The following is a 22,422-nucleotide window of genomic DNA, read 5'->3' as shown; positions in this document are numbered from 1 at the left end:
GGGGGGTGGGGGGAGGGGTGTGAAGAGGGGGTAGTGGGAGAGAAGTGACTTGGTGTGTGTGTTTTGTTTTAATCCTTTCCTAATGTTATTGATGTTGACCGACCCGTGTTCCCCCTTCCACATTGGGACTCCTTCACTTTAGCTGTTAGTCCTGTCACCGTGGCCCCAGTGGCCTTTGGAGGCTCCTGTGCTTTCTTGTGTGATAAGGGATGTTCTTTGCTGCCTGCCTCTGAGATAGACACAGCCTTTCTTCTGGAGCTCTGGTTCCCATTCCAGATGGACTCGCAGTATCACTGCATGTAGTCTCGCTCACCATCACCCACAGGCATGCAGGCCTGGTCTTCTGGCAGGAAATGCTTTACGAGGTTAATTGATATGATTGGAATGAAGGTGCCCCAAGCAGGCCTGGAGAGGCCTGTTGTGCTTGGGGAATGGCTTTGGGGTCCCTGTCCATCAACATGTTTGTCTTGTACTCTCTCTCTGCTATTTGTTTTTTTGTTTTGTTTTGTTTTTCTCTCTGCTCTTTGGTCTTTTTGGATAGCCCTGCTTGCAAACCCAAGATGTTGGCTGATGAATACCTCCACTCTGTACCTTTAGGCCTCCCAACATTCAGCCCTTTGGTGCTCATCAGTGGTGACACCATAACTCTCAATTCTGCTTTGCTTCCCATAAACTCAATGGCAAGGCTGTTTCTCACTGTAAGAGCTGTTTCTTTTCAACCATATTGTTATTCTCCAGAATAACAATTCTGGAGAATTGTTATTCTTGGAGAATCTGCCTGTTTTCCTTATCATGTCTTTTATAAATGACTAGAGGCCCAGTGCACAAATTTGTGCACAGGTGGGGTCCCTCTGGGTGGCCTGCAGGGATCGGGAAGAAACCTGCAGTCCAACTCCACCTGCAGCTCCTACCTGCCACTCCTGCTCATCCCAGCCCCACTGTGCCTGCCGCAGGCTCGCGCCCAATCAGTCCCAATCGGGAGAGGCTTGGCTGCCACAGCAGCACTCGCCAGCCATGAGCCCTGTGTCTGGCACCCTCCCAAGGAGAGTGGCCTGTGGGATTGGGCTGAAATCAGCTCTCTGACATCCCCTGAGGGATCCCGGATTGAAGAGGGTGCAGGCCAGGCTGAGGGACCCCACCAGTGCACATTTGGGCCAGGGAGGAACCACAGGAGGGCTCCAGGGCATGTCTGGCCCATCTCGCTCAGTCCTGATTGGCTGGACCCCAGCAGCATGCTAACCTATCAGTCGGAGCATCTGCCCCCTGGTCAGTGTATGTCATAGCGAGCGGTTGAGCAGCCTTAGCATATCAGCATATTACGCTTTGATTGGTTGTTCAGTTGTTCTGCCATTCGGTCTATTTGCATATTACCCTTTTATTATATAGGATTGAATCTTGATCTGGGGCAGAAAATACAGGAATCCTTTGTCATACAAAAAATCACAGGTGCCTCTAAAGATCATGAGGCCATGATGATGGGACATATGAACTAACATGAAGGTTCCCAATGGTGGAGTCAATGTTTTAATATGTCTCCTGGGTTCAAGGGCTTATAAAAAAACTTTATTGGCTCAGAGTAGGGTCTGCACTCTTTACTTGGACCTCAAGAGCAGGTTCTTAGGCTTAATTCCTTGCTAATCCTCTTCTTCCCATTGCAGAAACAACACAATGGAGCTGGAGAGTGGTGGAGTGCCCATGAGGCGATTTACCTGCGGTTGCCCTTCTGCAGATGGCCCTGGGTGTGTCCACCTGAGATGTCTCAGAAGGTATTGTGTGCTGGCCAGTAGAGTGAAACAACAAAGAGATCTTTTGGTGGCAACTGAAGAACAGTAGCACTGTAGTCACCAGGGACCAGCAGGATGCCGGCTTCTTGGACCTAACCCGCCTTCATGGATGGTCAGTCAATGTCACTCAAACTAGGTAATTTGAGGAGGTTTAATAAAGAGACAATTTATAAAGGTGTGGGCTAGAGGTAGGAAAACCACAAGGGAAACCTTGGTACTTGGGGCAGATCGGGCCGGAAGGAACAAAGGGAGTGTGGTTACTGGAATTCAGGGGTGGGGGGAGGAAAGGAGAGAGGGAGGGAGGGAGAGAGGGAGGGAGGGAAAGAGCACGAATTTGTGGAGAGGCACCATATGGAGCTGCCACCATATGGCACAAGGAGGGAATAGGAAGTAGAAACTCATGCTCCGCTGGCCTCCTGCCCTCTGCTCTCCTGCCCAGCTCCCTGATGCCCTAATCCAGCTGGAGGACAAAGGACAAGGCAGCCCATTGATGCTGCCTTATAGTCCAACTTCCTGGGGCACAGAGCAGGCTGGAAAAGGGTGGAGAGTGAATCTTAAGAGGCAACAGAAGATTCCAGCACAAGTGGATTAGAGGAAAAATCGGGAGGGTGTGTGTGAAAGCATTCGCAAGCAAACCCTAGTTCTGAGCAGATCCACCCAGCGCAGGGAGTGTGTTGAGGCCTTCTTCTTGCTTTGGGTGAAGATTGTGACTTGTGTCCACAGTCTCCTTATGGTTAATGTGACTCATCAAGGTCCTCAGTCCCCAAATGTTCTTCCCCACCCTCAGACCCCAAATACCTCTTCTACTCACTAGTTGATGCCTGATATTCTCCCATTCTAACTTTTCTCTTTGAACGAAAAGGTTCTGCTAACTGTAAACTTTGGCATTCTCTACAAGTAAGGAAGAAAGGAAACGAACACTTCCCGAGGCCCAGCTCTGTGCCTGCACCATGGGCAAGAGGTTTGACTGGTAAAAAAATCACTTAAATCACACCACAATCTAGACGAGTATTACTCTCTGCATTTCACATAAGAGGAAAATGAAGCAGGGGAAAGAGGGAATTAGCCTGCCCATATTCAGAATCCCACTTTAAATATTTTTATAACCTACTTAGTCCAAGGCCCATACTTCCTCACTCCAGTGATTCCCAAACTTCAAAGTGCTTCAAGTTAGCTGAGAAGCTTGTGAACTAGATGGTGTCTTTATCTGAGAGCAGCTTTTAATGTGAGAAGAGGGGGTGGAGGGAGTCGTCCCAAGAAGAGAAAAGGATACAGTGGGGGCAAGGATGGTCAGTCAATCTGCTTGGGCTGCTATAACAAAAGCCCACAGACTGGTGGCTTATACAACAAACATTGATTTCTCAGTTCTGGAGGTGGGGAAGTTCAAGATCAAGTTGCTTGCAGATTTGTTTCCTGGTGAGGACCCTCTTCTTGGGTTGCAAAGGGCCACCTTCTTGCTGTGTCCTCTCGTGGCAGAAGGAGAGGGCTCTGATCTCCTTTTCTTATAAGGACACCCTAGCATGGGGGCCCCACCCTCATGACCTCCTCTAAACTTACTTCCCTCCCAAAGGCCCCACTTCTAAATGCCATCCTATTGGGAGTTACCATCACAGGTGAATTTTGGGGCAGACACAAAGGTTCAGTCCGTACAGATAGAAACCTTGAAGACTCTTGCCGAGGGTGGGTCCACCCTGTTCTTCTGGGTGGTGACATTGCCCTCTCCTACCCCCCAGGAAGGGCTCCAATATAACTGCCTTTTCTTTCCCTTCCCCTGACTCCAACTGAACCCCAACATTCAGTCTTCTAGCCTCACTGGATCTCACAGAAAGCATGAATGCTCTCAGTAGTCACATATTTGAACTCAAAGCTGATGGTATAGTGTTAATTCCATGGGTTTTGTGGACAAAATGTCCTCGGTTCAAAATCTGCTTATGATCTATGTGACCCTTGATAAGCACTCTGAAATTCAGTTTTTGTTATCTGTAAAATGGAGTAACACTATCCATAATAATAAAAGTGTAATATGCTAATTAGACCAGACGTCATTCTGCATGACCTTCCGGACAAAGCCGAGGCTGCAAGGGAAACGCGGGTCCTGGGTGTCAGAGGGAAGCCAGTGCCAGCAGCTGGGGAAAAGAAAGCCTACTCTTGCATGAATTTTGTGCATCGAGCCTCTAGTTTACCTATAAAACTTATAGCACAATGTTAGGGACCTGATGAACTTACAGTGAATATAAAGGACTGTCTAGAAACCCACCTCCTGATTCCCAGGCATAGGCTTCTGCCTATGACATTCTATTTCCTTTATTTGAGTCACAAAATGTAACATTCATTAAGTGTTCCAGCATGTAGGAACTGCACATAGAGGGCCTGCAATCCTACCCTCTGGGTCAGAGGGTTGTCTTGTACACATGAGAAAACATACACACAAAAGAGGAAAGACATGGGGGTATGTGAAAGGGGAGGGTGGCTAGGATTTACTCTTCTGAAGCTACCCTAGAATGTGGGAAATGCTAGGGGAACCCTAAGATTCCATAGGGATGAGTGCTTTACTTGGTGCTGTTCCCGTCTGTTAGCTACTGGGCTGGAGCGCCCTCTAGTGGTCCTCTCACTAAGTGTAGGTTTTGCTTTGTAAATTTTTTTTCTTTAAATGTTTTTGTTGATTTCAGAGAGAGAAAGGGAGAGGGAGAGAGATAGAAACATCACTGATGAGAGAGAATCACTGACTGGCCGTCTCCTGCATGTCCCGGTACTGGGATCAAGCCTGAAGCCTGGGCATGTGCTCTGACCTCCTGGTTCATTGTTCGATGCTCAACCGCTGATCCACACTGGCCAGGCATTTTTTTTTCCTTTTTAATAAGTTCTTTTGACAGTCTGTCACTCAAAGTTTTACTGAGAGTTTCTTGCCAGGGGATACTCTAGGCACCGAGGATATAGCGGTATTGAAAATTCCTGCAATGTTCTTTCTTTAAACTAATTCAGTACCTGGTTAGTAACTTATATTTGGATCCCTGAAGCATTTAATTTACCCCATCTTATGTATTGCCAAAGTGAATTTTAAAAAATTAGCCCTAGCTGGTTTGGCTCAGTGGATAGAGCGTCAGCCTACAGACTGAAGGGTCCTGGGTTCCATTCGAGTCAAGGGCACATGCCCAGGTTGTGGGCTTGATCCCCAGTAGGGGGAGTGCAGGAGGCAGCCAAACAATAATTCTCTCATTATTGATATTTCTGTCTCTCTCCCTCTCCCTTCCTCTCTGAAATTAATAAAAATGTATTTTAAAAAACCACACACAAAAAAACAAAAAACATGCACAAGGTTTTCATGCTGAAAATTACAAAATGCTGATGAAACAAACAAAAAAACCACACCTGAATAAATGGAGAGAAATATTATGGGCATGGATTGGAAGATTCAACATAGCAGAAATGTCAATTCTTTTCAAATTCATCTATAGATTTAATATAATTTCTATCAAAATCCCAGCAAGATATTTTTGTAGACATAGACATGCTTATTCTAAGATTTAGATAGAAGAGCACAGGGTCTAGAATAATTACAACAATCTTGAAAAAAGAAAAAGGGACGGAAGAATTATTTGACCTTATATTAAAACTAGAGGCCTGGTGCACAGATTTGTGCACATTGAAAGGAAATTAATTAGAAGGTGGCCAGCAGGGCGGGACTGGGCGAGATGGGCCGGACATGCCCTGGAGTCAACCTCCCACGGTCCCTCCCTGGCTGGCTGTACCTGGGGTGGCACCGGGGCTTGAAGAGTGTCTTCAGAGTGAGTGTGGTCCCTCCGGCAGGTGAGGTCCCTCGGCCTGGCCTGAGGGGATCAGGCCGAACCAGCAGTCTGACATCCCCTGAGGGGTCTGGAGTGTGAGAGGGCACTCTGCAAAGTTGCTGTCACTCAGAAGCTCCTACGTTGAATGTCTGCCCCCTGGTGGTCAGTGTACATCATAGCTATTGGCTGATCAGCTGGTTGCTTAGGCTTTTACTAGTATATCTATACAAGAGGCCTGGTGCACCTCAGCCCGGCCTGTGCCCTCTCGCAGTCTGAGACCCCTCAGGGGATGTCCACCTGCCGGCTTAGGCCCGCTCCCTGCAGTCGGATATCCCCCAAGGGGTCCTTAGCACTGCCGTGGAGGCAGGAGAGGCTCCCGTTACCGCCGCTGTGCTCGCCAGCCATGAGCCTGGCTTCTGGCTGAGCAGTGCTCCCCCTGTGGGAGTGCACTGACCACCAGGGGGCAGCTTCCGCATTGAGCATCTGCCCCCTGGTGGTCAGTGAGCATCATAGCAACCGGTTCTGCCATTCGGTCGAGTTGCATATTAGGGTTTTATTATATAGGATATATAGAAGCCTAAGTGACCATTACTACTGGGTCAGTCGCTATGATGACACACTGACCACCAGGGGGCAGATGCTCAACGAAGGAGCTGCCCCCTGGTGGTCAGTGCGCTCCCACAGCCAACCTCCTGCAGTCCTTCCCCTGGCTGACTGGCCCTGATTGGCCCCAATTGCCGGCCAGGCCAAGGACCCCACCCATGCACGAATTCGTGCACCAGGCCTCTAGTATATAGATAAAACAGGAGACCAGAATGAAAGAAAAGGGGGATCAAACCCCGGTCAGCCCTTTCCTGAGAGAGTAGAGATGGAACCTCAGAAGGCTTCTCTTCAGCTGATAGCTGAAGCAGTGATGATCACGGGGACACTAGAAGGCCATAGGGGACACGGAAGTCCTACTCCCAGAGAAAACTCCCAGTCCTCTTTGAACTCCTTCATGAATGGCAGGGACTTTAGTGAGAGGCGTATGCGGTGCTTGGGAGGGAGAATCTGAAATGCTGCTGGTTTCTTGGGGTGTCTCATGGGGGAGTCACAGGTTCTAATTCTTTCTGCAGGTGCATCCATAATTTGAAGGAAGACTGGTATTTTCTTGTTCCTGGTTAATAGTTGTTTGCTAGACCTGATCCTGAACATACCATTTGCTTGTTTGCCTTCTGTGAACTCTCACTTTAATAGGAGAAAGAAGAGGCTTAGAGTCTGTTTCAAAATTAAGTTGAGAGGCAGGACTGAAAATTTCCCATTTTTTCACTCCAGGCTCTATTTCAGTGGTTCTCAACCTGTGGGTCGCGACCCCTTTGGGGGTCGAATGACCCTTTCACAGGGGTCGCCTAAGACCATCGGAAAACACATATATAATTATATATTGTTTTTGTGATTAATCACTATGCTTTAATTATGTTCAATTTGTAACAATGAAAATACATCCTGCATATCAGATATTTACATTACGATTCGTAACAGTAGCAAAATTACAGTTATGAAGTAGCAACAAAAATAATTTTATGGTTGGGGGTCACCACAACATGAGGAACTGTATTAAAGGGTCTCGGCATTAGGAAGGTTGAGAACCACTGCTCTATTTTGTTATCTCTTTAGTAACTTTCAACATGCTTGGTTTTGTAGTGTCTTTCAGATTATTCTGTCATTTTTAATACTTGGGATGCCAATTGTCCAGTTCCATGTGTCTACTCAGCATTCTTCAGGTGGTTCATTTTTGTTTTTGTGGTTTCTAGTTTTTATTGTCCTCATTTCCAGCTAGGATTCTTCTATTTTCAGTGACAGTGTTCTAGAAGTAAAGCCATTTTGCATTTGCTTTTGCTGGAACCCCAGGGTTGAACAGAGCCTAGATGAACTTTTATGTTAATTTCTTGGTCTAGAATTTTCATTATCATGGGGCAGGTAGTAGAAATTTAGATCCACACAGCATAAACTTGATTTGGTAATTTCTTATAGGAGAGTTTCCCGCTGCTGCCCCCTCAACACCCATCTTGAGTTCTGAGACACAGAAATGTTGCTTTCTCTTTCTCTGTTCTGCTGGGAAGGTTTTTTTGAGTCCATTTTGGGCAGCTTTACACAAGGGTCTCAGTTTCAGCCGGCACCCGGGCCCAGTCCCCACCCCCTCCCTGACTGCCACATCAGGCTCATGTGACAGCTCTCTGCCTGTGAGTTCCCTCTTTGGTTCTAAAACATGATGATTTCCCTTCCCCTTCCCCTTTTTTTTAACCATGTATATGTATATGTATATGTATATGTATATGTATATGTATATGTATATGTCTTATCTATCTATCTATCTATCTATCTATCTATCTATCTATCATCTATCTATAGTGATATGGTTTACCCACATTTATGTATTTGTAGGGTCGGGGGACCCATTCCCATTAGCCCAGTCCTGCATGCTATAGGAACCTCTTGTCCTCTGAGGAATTTATTTAACAAAATAACTTAAAGAATATTCACAATATGTCTTGGGGGAAATATAAAATCATCCCACGATTCTTTTTAAAAATATATATATTTTTATTGATTTCAGAGAGGAAGGGAGAGGGGGAGAGAGAGATAGAAACATCAATGATGAAAGAGAATTATTGATCAGCTGCCTCTTGCATGCCCTACACTGGGATCAAGCCCGCAACCCAGGCATGTACCCTGACCGGGGAATCGAAACATAACATCCTGGGTCATACATAGGTCTATGCTCAACCACTGAGCCACACCAGCTGGGCTGTATTCCTAGTTTTAAGGCATGTATTCAATAATCTACAATAACATGGGGCTTAGTGAGGGCATTATTGTGTCTTCTACTTCTATGCATATCTCACGAGGCCCAGGAAGGTGTAGCCAGTGGGTAGTTGGTTGTTTTGCAGACAGATCAGATGAATATCCTTTGTCCTACTCTTTTTTTTTCCTTTTTATTGAATTTATTGGGGTAACACTGGTTAACAAAATTATATAGGTTTCAGGTGCACCATTCTATAACACATCACCTGTACACTGTATTGTGTGCTCACCACCCCAACTCAAGTCTCTGTCTTTGTCCTACTTTTCTCAGGGCCTCTTGGTTTCCACCGCCATCTTGTCTCCAGAAGGCATCAGCATCTCAGGATCCAGTTCAAGAACTCAGAAGCTTCATCTCTTCCCAGGACCAGCTGCTGAGCCCAATACCCAGAGCTGGGCAGGAAGAGCCCAGGCCCTTGAATAGCGATGACATCAAGTTAGCCCTCCTTCCCCCAGCCAAGCTCTGCTTTGGAGCCCGTGAGGTGACCAGGCCCCCAGTCCTGCTGGCATTTCCTCTTGTATTCAGTGGCTCATTAAGGGGTGGAGGGCTTGGGTGGGGGCCAGGAGAAAAGGGAACAGCTATTGGAATGAAAGGCAGGCGCCAGTGACTCTTTGGTTTCCAGGCTGGAGGCATTTGTAGAGAGGCAGCACTTCATTTTCAAATTGGGAGGTGGAAGAGGTCATAGCAGGATGACATTGAAGGGACTTCCTTCCTGCAGTCTATGGAGAGGACCCCAGACCCTAGAGCGGCTAAAAAGACAACCTCCTACCCTGGGTTGTATGCGGTTCTCCATTCCATGGGTCCTATTATATTTCCCCGGTGATCACAGATGGTGTCTGCATACTCTCCCTGCTCCCTGTAAGCCCAGGAATTCCTTACTCCCGCCACACCATCTGGAATGCCTTCCTGGCTACTGGGACTGCCTTTGGTCTTAAATGGCATCATGACATTGGAATTGCTTTCTAATCTGGGGGTGGATGTGAGTGGAAAGTAAGGTAAGCCAAACCAAGCAAAGAAGCACAAGTTAGAAATGAACCCTAAGTGATGCCTAATTGCTCAAGCAAGACCTGGGTGGATATGGTCCAGCTTGGTATGGCCTGGGGCTGAGTGGGCCACTTCTGCACAGGTCTTCCCTCTGCCTGTGTCTCCCACAGCTCTCGCTCCCTGTTGCCCTACAAGGTCCCTGGTCTGTGCCTCCACGCTACCTCCACAGCCCTCATAGGTTGAGCAGCTTAGCCACAGGCACCTAGGGAAGACTCTCCACCAACGTCTGAACAGCTGCTGGTATTGAAGGTGGCTTCCCTTCCACCCTTCAACTTACCAGCTTCTCACAGCCCTTACACAGGGCTCCAGAAGTGGGGTGGGCAGCTCATACCTTGATTTCCCACTCCCTTTCCACTCTCAGGCCTCCTCCTTCACCCTAGGGGAGCTGAGAGAACAGAGAGGAGGGATGGTCCCTGGAGAAGACCTCCCAGTGGGGCAGAGGTTGTCTGCTGGCCTGAAATTTGGGAAGTAGTGGGGACAGGCAGTGGGGCTGTCAGGAGGGAAGTTTCTGTGTTTTGCCCTCTCTTTTTAAAAAATGTACTTGGGACACTGGGAGAAATGGGAGGAAGGGTGCAGACAGGAAAGGGGGGTTGGAAACAACCCAAAACGCAGCAACTGTCCATCTGCTTGCTGCATTCCTAATGTGGGACTCATTCTTGTCTGCTCCCCGTAGCAAAGGAAAGAGGAGGGGCACTGCTGGCAGCCTCAAAGACTCCAGATAGACCAGCGGTTCTCAACCTGTGGGTCGAGACACCTTTGGCGGTCGAACAACCCTTTCACAGGGGTCGCCTAAGACCATCCTGCATATCAGATATTTACATTACGATTCATAACAGTAGCAACATTACAGTTATTAAGTAGCAACGAAAATAATTTTATGGTTGGGTCACAACATGAGGAACTGTATTTAAAGGGCCAGAAGGTTGAGAACCACTGAGAAAGACTATTTAGACCTGGGCCTTTGGGGTGGAGAGGGAGGTTGGGGAGGGTCTTGGTTGCAATGGCCCTAAGAAACCTGCACAAATTTGACTTGTTACACAGAACCCAGGGACTTTTAAGAGCCCCCCCACCCCCACCCGCCAATTGACCTACATTTCCCTGGCAGGGATGGTCAACCCCAAACAGGTCCCCTCCTGTTCTACAATGACTTTGGCATACAAACACCAATGTAGTTGTAAAAGAGTTAACATTCTGTAAACAACCCTGGTTGAATTAGCAGGTTAGTCTCATGGGTTCAGATCAGTCTTGGGAGCAAGCCCTGCCTTTGCCTCTACCGCTGTGGTGTGAAAGCAGCCCTAAGTCTGAGTATGGCTGTCTTCCAATCAAACATTATGTAGCAACACTTAAATTTGAATTTCAGGTGATTTTCAGGTGTCGCGAAATACTAACCATCCTTTTCTTGACTGTTCTTTTAAAAATTATTATTAATATGAAATTATTATTATCATGAAATCTATCCTCTTAACAAATTTTAAACGTACCATACATTATTGTCCACTGTAAGTCTTTCCTTTTTTTTTTTTAACACTTTAAAAAATGTAAAAGCTATTCTTAGTTCTCAAGCCATACAGAAATGGATGGTGGGCCAGAATTGGCCCGTGGGCCGTAGTTTGCCAGCCTCTGGTCTAGAAAACTCGGTCCAGGGCAGCCAGCTTGGAAGATTCTGTTTCAGCGTTAGCTGCCAAGGAGCAAGGACAATAAAATCTGTGTCTGTGAACCCGAGAGCTCCTAGAGAGGAATCCCTAATCATTTCTGTTCTTTCTCACTCTGTCAATGAAGCCCCTCCTTTTCTAGTTCCACATGAAAAGAGTCAATGAAGTTTCACTTTGTATTGTGTAAGAGTGCAGTAGAAGTGTACCAGCAATTCTGTGACAGGCAGAGCAGTGCCAAAAGGAGACGCTGGGAACCAACAGCCTTGGAGCTGTTCAGGGCAGAGTCCGGTCCTACCATTTCACAGAATGCAGTTCCCCAGTCTGCCATGGTGCTCACTGAGGCAGGCAGACGGGTCCTTGCTCAGGAAGGAGACGAGCATTTGGTCTTCATACCTCTGCCTGCTCTTCAGGAAGGTATAGAACTGGAGAAATCCTCTTGTATGCTCAATCCCATCTCCTCTGCTCCCTGCAGGCACCAGTGGTTTCCAACATGGCACCATGAGCCTTGAGTTCCTTTTGGGTGCACATATCCTGACTTCAACACCTTGATTCCCTTTCCTTTTCCTTCAAGAAGATAAGGCCATCTGTCGCTGTTCAAAAAGCAGATTTGAAATGGAAATCTTCCTTTACCTTTTCTACCATGACCTGTTGGCTCCTCATCTTCCACTGGTGTGAGAGGCTGGCATCCTCCAAGCACACCCTCTCAGCTGGGCCGCACCTTGAGCAGATTTGCATTACTGGGTTCAGCTCCACGTTACTAGGAGTCTTTTTGGAAATGGTTGGCTGGTCGCCACTGAGCTGCTTGAATTTCCATCAATGACGTACCTGTGCAGAGAATCCCAGCTGATAGGAGGGAGGGATTGGGCCCGTGAGCGCCTGGGGCTTGAGCTTCCTGCCAACCCCTTAGATGCTCTTCCACATGGACAAACAGGTGTTCTTGTGGGCAGGAGCCTCATTATCTCAGGTTAGTTTGTTTCTTTAAGGTTGTTCTTGTCAAGCCCAGAACAACTCAACAGCCACCCCCCATTTTTAAAAAAAGCTCTTAAGACCATCTTTACCATCTTTACATTCAGCAACACTGAGCAAATAGTTCTCTGAAGCCACCGACTGCTTAAAGCTTCTGGATCTCGGCTCATGCTGTTCCAGGCTGTTCCCTCTACCTAGAATGCATCACTTCACAAAGAAAGCCTTCCCTTACCCCGCCCCTGTCAGCAGAGCTAAATGCCCTTCCTCTCTGCTCTCTCTACACAGCTGATCTTGCATTTCTCCCATACCTAGCACAAGCCCTTCATCGGCCACATTACAAGGTAAAACCCACCATAAGCTAATCATAGCTGGCTTAAAGCTGGACAAAAAAGGCAACAGTGATTAAGAAGAGCACTTACAATGTGGTTTTACAGCCTCTAGCCTTAATGATGAACTTTCCTAAAGGTGTACAGCAGGCCTTTAAAAAGTAGCCTCTGTGGAAGACAGTATGGCGTTTCCTCAAAAAGTTAAAAGTGGAACTTCCATTTGACCCAGTAATCCCACTTCTAGGAATATATCTCAAGAAAACAGAAACACCAATAAAAAAGGATATATGCACCCCTATGTTCATAGCAGCACAATTTACCATAGCTAAGATTTGGAAACAGCCTAAGTGCCCATCAGCCGATGAGTGGATTAGAAAACTGTGGTTACATCTACACAATGGAATACTATGCTGCTGTAAAAAAAGAAGGAATTCTTACCATTTGCAACAGCATGGATGGAACTGGAGAGCATTATGCTAAGCGAAATAAGCCAGTCAGAGTAAGACATATACCACATGATCCCACTCATGTGGAATATAATGAACAACATAAACTGATGAACAAAAATAGATCCAGAGTCATAGAAGCATGGAACAGACTGTCCAACCTATGAGAAGGGTAAGACATCAACCAAAGGACTTGTATGCATGCATATAAGCATAATAAAAGGACACAGACACTAGGAGCGTGAGTGAGAACATGTGCTGGGGCGTGGGGGTGGCCTGGGAGAGGTCAATGGAGGAAAAAGGAGACTTATGTAATACTTTAAACAATAAAGAATTTAAATTAAAAAAAATTATAATCTCAAAAAATGTTGAAAATTAAAAAAGACATGGGGGGCCCTGACCAGTTTGGTTCAGTGGATAGAGCGTTGGCCTGCAGACTAAGGGGTCCCTGGTTCGATTCCGGTCAAGGGCATGTACCTTGATTGCAGGCACATCCCCAGTAGGAGGCGTGCAAGAGGCAGCTGATTGATGTTTCTCTCTCATCGATGTTTCTAATTATCCCTCTCCCTTCCTCTCTGTAAAAAATCAATAAAATATTTTTTTAAAAAAAGACATGGGGGCTGCTGGGTAGAGGTGGGAAACGGGGGGGGGGGGGGGGGAACATCTGTAATAGTGTCAACAATAAATAAGACATTGAAGCTTGAAAAAAAAAGTAGCCTCAGATAGTTTGAGGCCACTACGATTTGTATAACATTTAAAACTTTTGCTTCCAGGCCATGTTAGTTGTAATGTGTTAGCAGATACAAAAATAACTCGAATTATTGATTAATAAATCATTTTAAAATATGTACGTATCTCATTATTACGAGATCTTAATGTTTGTGGCTGTCTTGTAATGAAGTATTAATATATATAGACCATTGAGAATAGTGCATGGCATGTCATAAGCAGTCAGTAAGTGTTAATCACTTTTAAATGGACAGACAAAAATTTAGGTTTTTTTTATACACACACACATATGATCCATACAGAACATTTTTTTCCACTGAGGTATGAACATTAAAAAACATTTTGATGTTCTGTACTGTAATTTCCTGGAGGGGCAGAAAGCACATCTTAACTATCTTTTATTTTCCTAAGCATATAGCAAGGTGCTGGGCTTACAGAAAGCATTGAAAACACACTGAACTGAACTTGACCCTGAGCTTGCCACAGTGTGTGAGCCGGCCTCGGCCTGGTAAGTTTATATGGAAGGTGAATAGGTCATAAACAGAGGACAGCTTTAGAAGTGAAAAGGTGTAAAACTGACAGACTGCTGCTGTGGGGGGCCTGGGACAGGAGCTCAGTGGGCATTCTTGCTTTCTGTGGGCAGCAGCGGAAAACTGGCCTCAGGCCGGCCTTTGCACCCGTGAGGGAAGGTCCTCCTCTCTTTCTGTTTCCCCAGGGACCCTGCATTCGGCCTGCCCAGCCTGGAGCAGCCGGCTGCTCTCCTCACCTCCTGCCTCTGGGCATTCCTACGGAAAGAAGGTTGTTGGGCTGTAAAAAAAAAAGATCTTTTCCATTTAGCTCAGTTGTAACAACATAACAACTGAGACTTTTGTTTTCTTTCTTTTTTAATGCTTCCTTCCACTTATTTTTTTAAAAAATATACTTTATTGATTTTTTTTACAGAGAAGAAGGGAGAGGGATAGAGAGTTAGAAACATCGATGAGAGAGAAACATCGATCAGCTGCCTCCTGCACACCCGCTACTGGGGATGTGCCCGCAACCAAGTTACATGCCCTTGACCGGAATCGAACCTGGGACCCTTGAATCCGCAGGCTGACGCTCTAACCACTGAGCAAAACCGGTCAGGGCTCCACTTATTTTTATTAATACTTTTTCACAGATGTTACCAATTTTGTATTTGGTATTCTGTACACCCTAGCTTAATTTTTTAAAAAAATTAAAAACATTTTGACCCCTTTTACTCATTTCTTTCACCCCCACTCCCACCTCTGGCAATTACAAATCTATTCTCTGCATCTGTAAACATGTTTTTTTTTTAAAAAAAAATTAGATTATATATATAAGAGAGATCATAGGTATTTGTCTTTCTCTGTCTGACTTATTTCACTTAGCATAATGCCTTTGAGGTCTATTCATGTCACAAATGACAAGATTTCATTCATTTTTATGGGTGAATAATAATCCATTGAATATATATACACCATAATTTCTTTTTATATTATTTATTTTAGATAGGGAGGAGGGGAGAGAGAGAGAGAGATAAACATCGATTTGTTGTTCTACTTGTTTTTTTTAAAAATATATTTTATCGATTTTTTACAGAGAGGAAGGGAGAGAGATAGAGAGTCAGAAACATCGATGGGAGAGAAACATCGATCAGCTGCCTCCTGCACATCTCCCACTGGGGACGTGCCTGCAACCCAGGCACATGCCCTTGACGGGATCGAACCTGGGACCCTTCAGTCCGCAGGCCGACGCTCTATCCACTGAGCCAAACCGGTTTCGGCTGTTCTACTTATTTATGCACTCATTGGTTGATTCTTGTATGAGGCTATTGTAAGTAGAATTATTTTCTCAATTTCCTTTTCTTTTTTTAAAATATATTTTATTGATTTTTTACAGAGAGGAAGGGAGAGGGATAGAGAGTTAGAAACATCGGATGAGAGAGAAACATCGATCAGCTGCCTCCTGCACACCTCCTACTGGGGATGTGCCCGCAACCAAGGTACATGCCCTTGACTGGAATTGAACCTGGGACCCCTCAGTCCACAGGCTGACGCTCTATCCACTAAGCCAAACTGGCTAGGGCTCAATTTCCTTTTCTGATTGTTCAGTGGCAGTATATAGAAACACAACTGATTTTTTATTTTCTATCCTACCACTTTGCTGAATTTGTTTATTAGCACTAATAATTTTTCTGTGAATTCTTTAGGGTTTTAGAGATAGTTTTGCTTTTCCACTTTGGATACCTTTTATTTCTTCTTCTTCTTTTTAAAATCTAATTGTTCTGTCTAGGACTTCTAATATGTTGAATAGAAGTGGCAAAAGTGGGCATTCTTGTCTTGTTCCTGATCTTAGGGGGAAAGCTTTCAGTCTTTTGCCATTGAGTATGATGTTTTTCAGACAAAGCCTTTATCATGTTGAGGAAGTTCCCTTCTATATCTAGTTTATTGACTTTTTATTATGAAAAGGTATTGGATGTTTTCAACATTAAATATTTTCTGCATCAGTTGAGATGATCATGTGGTTTCTCCCCTTCATTCTATTAATATCACATATTACATTGATTTCATATGTTGCATTCCTAGGACAAATATCACTTGGACATACTGTATAATCCTTTTAATATGCTGCTGAATTCGGTTTGCTACTATTTTGTTGAGGATTTTTTGCATCTATAGTCACAAGGGACATTAATCTATAGTTTCTTTCCTTGTAGTATTTTTATCTGGCATTAATATCAGGGCAATGCTGGCCTCATAGGATGAGTTTTTTTTGAAGAGTTTGGGAAGAATTGGGATTAATTATTCTTTTTTTAAGAAAATCCTCACCTGAGGATATTTTCCCATTGATTTTTAGAGAGAGTGGAAGAGAGAGGGAAAGACAGAGAGAAATATCGATGTGAGAGAAACACATTGATTGGTTGCCTCCTGCATGAGCCCGGACTAGGGCCTGGGCCGGGGATGAGCCTGCAATGGAGGTAAGCGCCCTTGACTGGAATCGAACCCAGGAACCTTCAGTTTGCAGGACGACACTCTACCCACTGAGCCAAACCGGCTAGGGCAGGCTGAATTCTTCTTTAAAGTTTGGTAGAATTCACCAGTGGAGCCATGTGGGTTTTTTCTTTGTTGGGAGGTTTTGATTACTGATTTAATTTCTTTACTTGTTATAGATCTATTACAATTTTCTATTTCTTTTTGAGTCAGTTTAGGTAGAAATTTATATTTCTAGGGATTTGCCCAGGTAATGTAGATTATCCATTTGGTTGGTGTAGAATAGTTTATATTATTTTTTTACACTCCTTTAAAAAAATCTTTATTGTTGAAAGTTTTACCTATGTCCATCCTCTTTTTCCTCCATGGACCCCTTATAGCCCACCCCTGTATAATCCTTTTTATCTCTGTAAAGTTGGTAATTATTTCCTTTCTTTTATTTCTCCTTTTAGTAATTTGAGTCTTTTGTTTTCTCTTAGTCAAGGTGCAAGCACTTTCATTGCATTACTTTGGGAGGCATGTAGAGTCCGGCTGTCTCTCTTTTGGTGATATTAAAATTGATCAGTGCGGTTTGGGTGTTGTCAGCCTGCTCCACTCATCATAAAACTCTCTTTTAGCTTTCTCCTAATGGTTTCCGTAGCTTTTGATGATCATTGCCACATCTATTATTTCATAGGGGGATGCTAAAGTTTTAAAGAACATGTTTTAATGAACTCAGATATGCCAAGACAGAGTGAAAGATGTATTTTCAATATCCAGCTTCCTGGTTCTGAAGATTGGTCTGATAGAAAGGAAAAACATCCAATAGCCAAGAGCATGGAGACCAGCACGTTGCTAAGATCTTAGGCAAACCACTTGGCTCTTTAAGCTTCAATCTACAAAAGTAGAGCACTGGGCGAGATGACCTCTCACAGCACCTCACAGCTCTGACTCTCCAGAGGTCCATTATATTAATTCAGCATGTAATCACAGTGCTGACTGGTCAGCCTAGCTTTCAAGACACCTAAAGTCCCCCCGCCCCTCGTTTTACCAAAAATGTCCTTTGTTTTAAGGTTTCATGCAAGAATTCTGGTCCAATTCATCGCACTTCAGTGGTGATACTGATCATGGGACATCACCCCAGACAAGCTGCTCAAAGGGACCATCCATCTCCCCAGTGGAAAGGCTCATGCCCCCAAACACTGCCCATACTTCGGCTGTGCAAAAGGAAATATCTCCTATTCTCCCAAGAGCACCTAGTGTCCTCACACTCTGTCTGCCTTGGGCAAACTCTTCTCAGGAAAGGGTCTTGTAAATTCATCCATCCTAAGGTGTAATCGACGGAGACATTCCATTTCAGAGGTCCTTTCATTTGAATAAGAAATAAAAATTTCAGGAAAAGCCATGAATGTATAATTGTGGAATTTTAAGGATAATTTTTTTGTTTTGTTAATCCTCACCCGAGGACATTTTTTCCATTGCTTATCAGAGAGAGAGTGGAAAGGAGGGGGAGAAGAGAGAAAGAGAGAGAGAGAGAGAGAGAGAGAGAGAGAGAGAGAGAGAGAAACATAGATGTGAGAGACACATCGATTGGTTGCTTCTCATATGCACCCCAACCAGGGGTGGGGCGTGAACCTGCAACCCAGGTATGTGCCCTTGACCAGGAATTAAACCTCAGACCCTTTGATGTGTGGACTGGTGCTCTAACCACTGAGAACACTGGCCAGGGCAAGGATAATTTTTTTTCTTGGAGGAAAACATCTTTCTATCTCCCTTAAATCATATGCTACATCATCCTTAAAACAGCATGCCTGACAATGGTCCTAAGAGCATTTTTAAAAAATGATTTAAACATCCTTTTTTAAAATATATTTTTTTATTGATTTTAGAGAGGAAGGGAGAGAGAGAGAGAGATAGAAACATCAATGATGAGAAAAAATCATTGATCGGCTGCCTCCTGCATGACCCCCATTGGTGATTGAGCCCTCAACTCGGTCATGTACCCTAGACTGGAATTGAACGGGGGACCCTTCAGTCCGCAGGCTGATGCTCTATCCACTGACCCAAACCAGCTAGGGCAGTGGTTCTCAACCTTCTGGCCCTTTAAATACAGTTCCTCATGTTGTGACCCAACCATAAAATTATTTTCGTTGCTACTTCATAACTGTAATGTTGCTACTGTTATGAATCGTAATGTAAATATCTGATATGCAGGATGGTCTTAGGCGACCCCTGTGAAAGGGTCGTTCGACCGCCAAAGGGGTCTCGACCCACAGGTTGAGAACCGCTGAACTAGGGCAAGAGCATTTCTTTTTAGAAAATTAAATTTATTGGAGTAACTGGTTAATAACATTAGGTAAGTTTCAGGTACAATTTTATAATACATTATCTGTATATTCCATTGTGTGCTCGCCATCCAAAGTTTCCTTCCTTCACTACATGTATTTGACCCCCTTTGCCCTCTCCCACTCCTACCCCCTCTTCCCTCTGGCAACCATCATACTATTGTCTGTGTCTATGAGTTTGTCTTGTAACCACACTTCTCAATCCATTGTTCTTTCTGGTCTTCTACAGCCTCTTGGAAGCTGTTGGAGGGAAAACTCCCCTCCAATGTCTCCAGAGACGCTCCACACAGTCCAGTTAGGCTGTTGAACCAGGTGAGAAAGCTCCCCTAGGAGGAGGTGATAGTGGATGAGGGTCCTGACTAGGGGCAAGTCAAGTGGGGAAAGAGGGTGTTGTGCAAGGAAGTCTGTGGTGGAAGAGCTAGCCTCCGGAATGAGGAGGTATTATCAACGTCCAAATGAGAAGTGAGGGGCAAATATAATGAGTATCAAGCCTGTGAGTTTGCATTAATGAAGGTAAAGCATCCAGGACTGAGGCTACGAATGGTAAGTGCCAGTGGCCCCTTTTCCGAGGTGCCTGGCATGTTAAACAAGGCAGGCCAGGCAGCTTAAAGGAGCCGCACCAATCTGGCATCCCTACACTTTTGTGTATGCCAATCCTCCCATCTGGGAGGCCATTTTTTTCTTTTCTATGCCTTTCCAAGTCCTGATCACTTGTTAACACTTAACTTCGACCTCAGTTGGAAGTGATTTCTTCTTCTTCAGAACCCGGCTGTCACGGATGCTCACTTCCCTCCTCTGTCCTTGTCATCTGGTGGTGGTTTTTCTTTTCTTTTTTAATCCTCACCTGAGGATATTTTTCCATTGATTTTTAGAGAGAGAGTGGAAGAGAGAGGAAAATAAATATCAATGTGAGAGAAACACATCGATTGGTTGCCTCCTGCATGGGCCCTGACCAGGGCCTGGGCCAGGGAGGAGCCTGCAAAGGAGGTACGTGCCCTTGGCCAGAATGGAACCCGGGACCCTTCGGTCCGCAGGCCGATGCTTTATCCACTGAGGCAAACTGGCTAGGGCTGGCAGTGATTTTACTGTGTTGAAGTCTTGCCTTCTAGAGTGGAATCTGTTTGAAGGTAGCAATCATGCCCGATGACTCTTGCTATCGCCCAGCACCTGGCCCGGTGCCGTGCACATGATTGTGTGCAATGAGTGCTGACTGATGAATGAGTAATTGATGCAATAGGGCAGGCATTCTTTCTCAGCCGTCTTCTTCCAAAAAAAGGACTTGCTAGAGGAGTTTCCCTGGGATAAATGACAGTGAACATGGAGAACTCACTGGCCAGTGACTTATTCCCTCTGAGCAAACGGGGCTGGTGCTGTGTTTAATTTAGGCTGCTCTGCCTTTCATGCTTTAAAAGGACTTTCCCACGACGGACTCAGGACCTGAAGTTCTGTGCCATTAGCACCACCACTGAGAGATGAGTGGTGAGAGATGCAGCCAACAGTGCCGGCCTCTGACCTGGTTCCGCTCCATGCTTTTTGCAGCCAGGCGGTTTAGCGTTTCATTTCCAGCTCAACACATGGAGCGTGCCCAAATGGGGCACTCACTGGGCTTTGGTGCGGGGTGTGGGCTTGCATCTCTGAGTGGGTGGTCTTGGGCTGGGTATACATGTCTATGCATATGAATGTGATGACTCTCTTAGGGGGAGAGGGGTACATCTGAGTTCTGAGTTTGTCGATTTGCGTGGATGCATCTCTGAGTCTGTGTGATTGATGGTGGGATGTTCTTATCAGCCCATTTATGTGTTGTGTGGCTGTTACACTTATGCCCATCTGTGTGTGTGACTATATGTGAGAGTGCTCCCATCTGAGTTTCTGCCTTGCTGGGTGTGTACATCGGTGTGTCTCAGCTTCGAGTGTGTACAAGTATGGCCATCCAAAGCGGCTCTCAGCTGGTGCCTAAGACCCTAACCTTGACCACATGAAACAGATTCCAATTGGTTCATTAGCAACTCCTTCTCCTTTTTGTTGTTGTTGTTGTTAATTCTCACCCAAGGATATTTTTCCATTGATTTTTATTTATTTATTAAATATATTTTTTTATTGATTTCAGAGAAGAAGGGAGAGGGAGAGAGAGATAGAAATGTCAATGATGAGAGAGAATCAAGGATCGGCTGCCTCCTGCACGCCCCCAACTGGGGATCGAGCTCACAACTCAGGTATGTGCCCGTGACTGGAATTGAACTTGGGACCCTTCACTCTGCAGGCCAACGCTTTAGCCACTGAGCCAAACCAGCTAGGGCTTCCATTGATTTTAGAAAGAGTGGAAGGGAGGGGAGAGACAGAGAGAGAGGAGAAACATTTGATATGAGTGAGACACATCGATTGGTTGCCTCCTGCATGGGCCCTGACCAGGGCCTGGGCCAGGGAGGAGCCTGCAAAGGAGGTACGTGCCCTTGGCCAGAATGGAACCCGGGACCCTTCGGTCCGCAGGCCGATGCTTTATCCACTCCCCCCTTCCCTTCGTCCCCCCTCCCCCCACCAGACAGGACTCTGCCTTCATAATGCCATGTCTTCTTGGTACTCTGTGGTCCTGATAGGGCCTGGGAGCCACAGGAGCCTTTGGCCTTGAGTGTCCATGGCATCCTGTGGAATATTTGAATGGGATCTAGATGCCCAAAAGAGAAGACCTTGTTATTTTTATTTATTTATTTTCTTATTAAAAGAAGAGCTTTTTAGAAATTCAGGGCTGCCTTCCACTCCCTCTCCTTCCCAAAAGAGAACTGACATTCCCAACACTGTTTACATTCTTTTCCTCCTTGCCTCCCTGCTCCCCACCCTTTTCAGGACCTCCTTACTTTGGGCTTTTGCAGATAAACTGTGCCCCTATAATCAAAGCCATCCTTCCTGCTCTGGGGGAACCCAGCCACACCCTGACTTGTCACAGCTCAAAAGTCTACCCTTCCTTCACCCATTCTTCTTCTACACCCTCCTTCATTACTGGATTAACCCTTTCATCTCCTCCAGGAAGCAGAGGAGGTTAATGTTAATGACTTGATTTCCCTCTCCAGCCCTCCCTGCATCTCCACCTCACTACCCTACACTCCCAAATCCCTCTCCAGCAGAGAAGGAAGAACAGGCTGCCAGTTAAGGCCAGAGGAGAACATCTTTGGGTTGAAGGCTCCAGAGAATTGGCTTCTCTTCCCAGCTTCATCACCCTGTCTGCTTTGTGATCACTAAATCTTAACAACATCATTTGAGAAAGAGCCAGGATCATCCCAGCATCCTGCTGCCACCAATATATTGCAGAGCATCTGTGAAGCAACATTTTCACGGGAGCCCAGGACTGCTGGGGACAAGATCAAGCATGAGAGAGGCAGGATGGGCGACCCAGGATTGGGAAGACAGAGGGTTAAATTGCAACTATTTTACTAGTGGGAAAGCTCCTGTCTGGTCATGGGGGACTCTCCTCAAAGCTGTCACCTTAGAGATCAACCAAAGAGCTTGTACGCATATATGCATGACCCATGGACACAG

General features: G+C 45.5%; 2 long non-coding RNA genes across 2 annotated transcripts in view; both read left to right on the top strand.

The window, feature by feature from the left end:
- The window catches only part of LOC106725365, a 16,604-nt gene extending 3,974 nt beyond the window's left edge, over positions 1 to 12,630 (top strand). Inside the window, exons 2-4 of the long non-coding RNA XR_001361247.1 lie at positions 1,659 to 1,920; positions 8,685 to 8,892; positions 11,580 to 12,630. This is a non-coding gene — a long non-coding RNA (uncharacterized LOC106725365). The remainder of the gene's footprint in view (positions 1 to 1,658; positions 1,921 to 8,684; positions 8,893 to 11,579) is intronic.
- Positions 12,631 to 13,998: 1,368 nt separating this feature from the next.
- LOC106725366 lies at positions 13,999 to 17,951 on the top strand. The gene is made up of 2 exons (XR_001361248.1): positions 13,999 to 14,082; positions 17,620 to 17,951. It is a non-coding gene; the product is annotated as an uncharacterized LOC106725366 (long non-coding RNA).
- Positions 17,952 to 22,422: the final 4,471 nt, after the last annotated feature.

Source organism: Myotis brandtii, unplaced genomic scaffold, assembly GCF_000412655.1.
Source record: "Myotis brandtii unplaced genomic scaffold, ASM41265v1 scaffold103, whole genome shotgun sequence".
Lineage (NCBI taxonomy): Eukaryota > Metazoa > Chordata > Mammalia > Chiroptera > Vespertilionidae > Myotis > Myotis brandtii.
The sequence above is the reverse complement of the archived record's forward strand: the minus strand, read 5'-3'. Positions and strand labels throughout refer to the sequence as shown.